Source organism: Scomber japonicus, chromosome 10 (genome assembly GCF_027409825.1).
Source record: "Scomber japonicus isolate fScoJap1 chromosome 10, fScoJap1.pri, whole genome shotgun sequence".
Classification (NCBI taxonomy): domain Eukaryota; kingdom Metazoa; phylum Chordata; class Actinopteri; order Scombriformes; family Scombridae; genus Scomber; species Scomber japonicus.
This window is the reverse complement of record NC_070587.1, coordinates 12277002-12282504: the sequence shown is the minus strand read 5'-3', so window position 1 is coordinate 12282504 and position 5503 is coordinate 12277002.

Sequence of the window (5503 nt, the reverse complement as noted above, 5' to 3'; positions counted from 1 at the left end):
TTTAAAAGCTTTTTACCATTTCATAATACCAAACACGTGGTGGTAACAGCTTCAAAAGTGTGGTTCCTTTTCTTTGCTTCATATCACTCTATGTTTGGGGTGTCAGTTGATCTAAATAAGTGAACAGTTTCAGTACCCATTTAGTTGTGGAAATATTTCAACAACATACAGATGAGAGAATTTTTTCAATTAAAAAAACTACAACTGAATCTACAATGAATATAACTCTATCTAGATTACAAACAGACAAATGGATGAAGGCCAACAATGTCAGGTTTTCCAAAACTGTCCACAGTGAATGTGCAGCTTGTTAATTGTTTTCTGGCAGGAAAAACCAGCCAACATCCTCATTTCCAGTAAACCTAAGGACGTAAGATACAACGATAACCATCACAAGACTCATTATAGAACGTACTCTATGTCTGTGCACCTGATAATTTGCACAAATAAATGCACATCTGAGGACAGACGCAGAAGGAGGAAGGGGGTGAGAGAGACAGAAAGAGAGACAGAAGGGGGGAGAGAACGATAGGGAGGGCGAGGTGTTTCCTGTTTCCATTGCTCTAATTATACCGCTCTCATGGGGCTAGAGCCCATCAGTACGAGGAATTTTGTCATTGAGGAAGTCCTCAATGACAAAATGCTGAGTTCTCTACTTCCCTATATGTTTTAGATGAGCTACTAAACTAAAGACCATAACTTCACAGGAAAAGCAAGAATTTACATAATGAACTAAATCCATACTGAGCTCTATATGCATGAAGGGTGATATTAATGTGTTCAAGAGAATAATGCAATTTTACTGCCTCAACAGTTCTGTGGGTAGCCAACAAACTGCTTTAATCCCAGATTAGACAAAACAATACAAACACATTTCCATGATTGTCAAAGTGATGGCAACTGCCAATATATTTGAGTCCTTTCTGTGATTGAGAGTGCCTGTTTTTATATAAACTCAACCCTCACTCCATCTGTTTGTAAACTGTTGTCAGTTGCTGTAATGATTCCTTCCTGTTTAAAGATGCAGGAGAGATAATGTAAATCCCTGAAATTATGCGGCTTTTGAGAGATCTGGGGCAAAGCTTTTGTAGCGTCTAAAGAAACTAACACACTAATGTTTTATCTGACAGACAAAACAGAAAACAAATATTACTAGTCTTCTACTCGGGTAGGCAAAAGAACGAGTACACTGCCCTCCTCCGGTGGGTAACATAAAGAAAGATATAAAAACTTTCCCCCAGAATACAGCAGAACTAATTCATGCACCCAACAATGACTGTAAACGCCTTCTTTTTTTTACTGTATATCACTGGGAGAAGGTAAAACTATACATTTTAAACATAACAAAAGCGTGAGCTCCCATAAACTTCCCCACCCTGGAAACACAGCCGAAGTGAAGAATATTAATAATCCGTGTGACATCCCTGGTTTGTCATTGGCCTTTGGTACAGCTATTAGTATGCAGAAGAGGAGAGGCAAGCTGAGAGGAGAGGTGGGGGGTTACAAGACAGAAAGAGACTGCGAGAGAAGCCTGAAGGGGGGAAAAGAGCCATCGAAGCAGCCTTCATCCAGCAGCTCTCATTGCCTGGCAACCTCACCACCAGACAGAGAATGTGTACAGTGGTCTGGAGGCTGCCCCTGCTTATTCTTACCAATTGAGATAATTGCTTACAAATACTGAAAACCTATTGTGAGAAATGGAATAAACTAGACTGTTTTCATTTGCAAAAATAGCAGTAGTATAGAGAGGTTTTAAACAGCAGTAGAAGGACACAGAGAAGTTGTCAGAGCTTTTTTTCTTGAATTGTAAAATGTTGTTATAAACAGCATTGGTGGTTTTCACACCAATCCCTGAAAGCCAGTGTCCGCCTCTAAGTAAAAAGCCTTTTAACTACTGCCAATGCATTCTTATTGATTGCTACATGTTTGCTTGATAATAAACATCTGGTTTGGTCAATGACATTCTCCATCTGCACACATTCTGACACCATCAGCTCAGGTACAGTGATATTGCACACTTTTATTGAGCAGCAAATTATATATGCAGTATGCAGCAATACATCTGGAAATCAAGGTAACCAAGCATGAGCTAAACAACTAAGCTGAAAATATGAAAAGAAGTTTGAGCTTTCTTCTGTCACTCTCCCTGCCTCACATTCACCAAGTTGGTCTGCCTGTATTTTCCCAACAATATGGTTTTCAGTGCAGCAGAGAAAACCTTGGCTCCATGTATTGAACCTGACATGAATTAGAGCAGAGAGAACAGTCTTCCTCTTTTGTGTCAGACCTGAGAGTCAGAATTAGTGAACCATTTTCCCTCCAGATTCAACTCTGCTCAGCTTAGGGCTTAATCAAGTGGAAATTGGGAATAGGGGGTAGTGGGGGTGGTCAGGGTTGGGGTGCAGGGTAGAATGGAGCAATTGTTCAGATAAAGGCCTCATGTTGGGTCCACTTTGATGTTTCTCTGGGGGGATATGCTTGGGATTTTACAGTAGCATTTTACTTTTTTTTGCTCACCGCTGACAAAAAAGTACAGATTGCAGAAAAGATGCAAAGCCAGTGTTATCTTTACATACATGTTTCCAGAAGTTTTTTTCTGCTCCACATTTAAATGGAACAACATGCAAACACCTGAGGGCCAATCTCACATTTAACATTGTGCAGTGTGCTTCCCTCACACGGACACCCAACAACATCAACATGCAAGTGAGATTCCCCCTCCGTTTGCCTCACTCCTATACAAGTAGACAGGCTCCCACTGGTCTATTATGTTGCAAAGCCTTTCTCATGCATGTCTTGAATGAAAGCTAGCGTATCGATGGTCTGAGGATAATCAGGTTTTCCTGAGACAGGCTTAGCTGCACTAAATAAGCCGCACAGAAAAAAAAGTGTGGGTCGAACAAAAATGTTGTATATTAAGAGGAAAACATGCTCACAAATGAAAAATAGTGCTGCAAAAGTAGGAATATTGATTCTGTTTAATGTTGAAAACGAGAAAGGGACAGCAAAGAGTTGAGAGAGCTCAGGACCTTTTTAACACTTTGCGAGGTTCCAGTTGCAGTTAGACACCACGTATTTCCTACCTCTCAGTTTGGTGCTTTAGCAGGTGCACTTGGCACATTTCAATGATGCTGTAGCGTCCTGACTCCTGAAACCGTCCCGTTTGCGCCGGTTGTCAGCATAGAAAGATCCTACTTGTTGCAGAAACATTGAAGCCTCCATGAAGAAACTTCCTCAGCGAAATCGTGCAACTTTTAAAAGCAATAATGTACCAAAAGCCTGAACCGCTGAATCTGCTCTATAGTCACCGTGTACAATCCTACTTAATGCACTTTGGGTGGAAGTTGGTAGTTGTCAGTGTTTAGAGCAGGTTCTCCAGGGCGCACAAAGTGGATATTTGCATTGGGCCGACCCCTCCCCTCGCCTTTCATAGCTGCCATTGTTTGTCTCAGTTGGGGCTCGGATTCAGTCCTTCCCTAAATCCCTGACGACCGGAGCAGGGAATGCTGCTTTCTCTGAGCCGCTGGCAATTAACAAAAGCGCGTAGATATGAAGCGCCTCAAAGCCACTTAAAAAAAAAATTACATTAAATAAACTGGGTAGTAGGATGGGAGAAATCCTCCTTATTTTCCCAACAGGTGACAGGTTCAATTTGACCTCCTTTGCTGATTTGGCTGCATAATACTTGCAATCTCATGACATCACCACAAGTGCAATTTTGTAGCAGCTTTTGGGCCTTCTATCCTTCTTACACTTGTGGATGAAGATCACGTGATATGATTGAACAGCTACTAAAGGGAACAGAAGCTTGTTTTGTTAAAGGTAACAATGAACCTTAACCTTTTAGGCCAACCCTGATGATAAGTCTGTAAAATATAAACATTTACAGTACAGTTCAATGACAAGTGAGCAAAACTATCCACTGAAGATTATACGGATGATAGAAATCTCCATAATAGCAACTAAATGGACCTCTGCATGATATTTTGTCAGTTTAAAGACTGGATTTAGTGTTTGTCGTGCTGCATTAAAAACTGGTCAGTAAGTTTAAGAGTGACAGTCTGTATGTTATTTACACGTGGTTCACATCTTTACCTCGATATAAAAAAGTTACTCTTTTTAAAGTGATGTTAATGCAGGTGTGCCTTTAACTTAACCACTTCATTGAGGTATTTTCATGTGTATCATTAATGGGTATTTGTTGCCCCCTAGCGGCTGACTCAGATAATTCACGGGTGACCACCAGGTTTGTCCTGGTATTATTAAATACAGTACATTGAGAATGTAGCTCATCAAAGCACAATATCACATGAAATAAAACAGGCTTTGAGGTGGGTCTGCATTATTACTTCATCTTAAGGCGCCATGCACCAAGGTCTATAGTTTTATTATTTGAGTTTTATTGTTTTGTATTTGTTTGACCTTGGACATTGCATAATAAATGTGTTTAATCAAATGACCAAAAACTAAATAAAATATCTGGGGCCAGATGCTGTTTGCGTTGAAAAAACAGCATCGTATATTAATTGCATAGAATGTGTTGCCATGGCAACAGCGTTTGACTATGAGCCATGAGCTTCAGAAAGTAGCATCATCAAGGTCTTACATTTTAGCTGAGTCAATTTCAGGTGTACCTCATAGACTGTATAGAAGAAAAGAAGAGAAGAAGGTGTATCTGCCCGACCTACTAGGAGTAATTAGTCAAAGAATGATGCTTATTACTTCCTGTGGCCAGTAGGTGGCACTATGACTGTAACTGAATATGGGCCTGCACATGTCTTCAGACCAGGACTCTTAACAAGCATATAGAATGTGGAAAAGATCAGACAATGTGGAAACAAGTTGCAAAGCTTTGAAATTTCATGGCAAAACATCACTGCCACGCCCACCATGGATAACACAGGTAAAAGATTTTGATAACTTTTCATCTCCAAGGTGATACAGACTGAATTGCAAGTCAGTGGGGTCAAATATCTTGGAGTTTGTTAAAGTACGAGGAAATGGCAAATATAGCGCCAAAATTGCAACTTTGAATCAAAATGGCTGACTTCTTGTTGTACGGACGGTGTGTGTCGCAACTTTTTTGTGCATCTGATCTGGAACTGAAACATTTGCATACCAAATTTCGGTCTCCTACGTCAATCTGGACAGAAGAAATTCACATTTTTAGGGTGTCCTAGGGGACGCCACAGAGCCATTTTGCCACACCCATATCTGGGAAGATATCAAATTTTTCACCAGGTCTGACACAGGTGCAAATTTGCATGAGTTTTCCTGCATGTTTAGGCCACCAAAAATGCATTTGTTTTGGAGGAAAAAAACACAGAACTTTTCCTACAGATACAATAGGGCCTTCGCACTGTGAAGTGCTTGGGCCCTAATAAACAAACTATGCTGAAAATATGAATGAACTATATAACGTTTATTAAAATATATAAAAGACAAAATACATATATGCATAATTATATCCATGATGAAATATGCATATACAGTATAATAATTA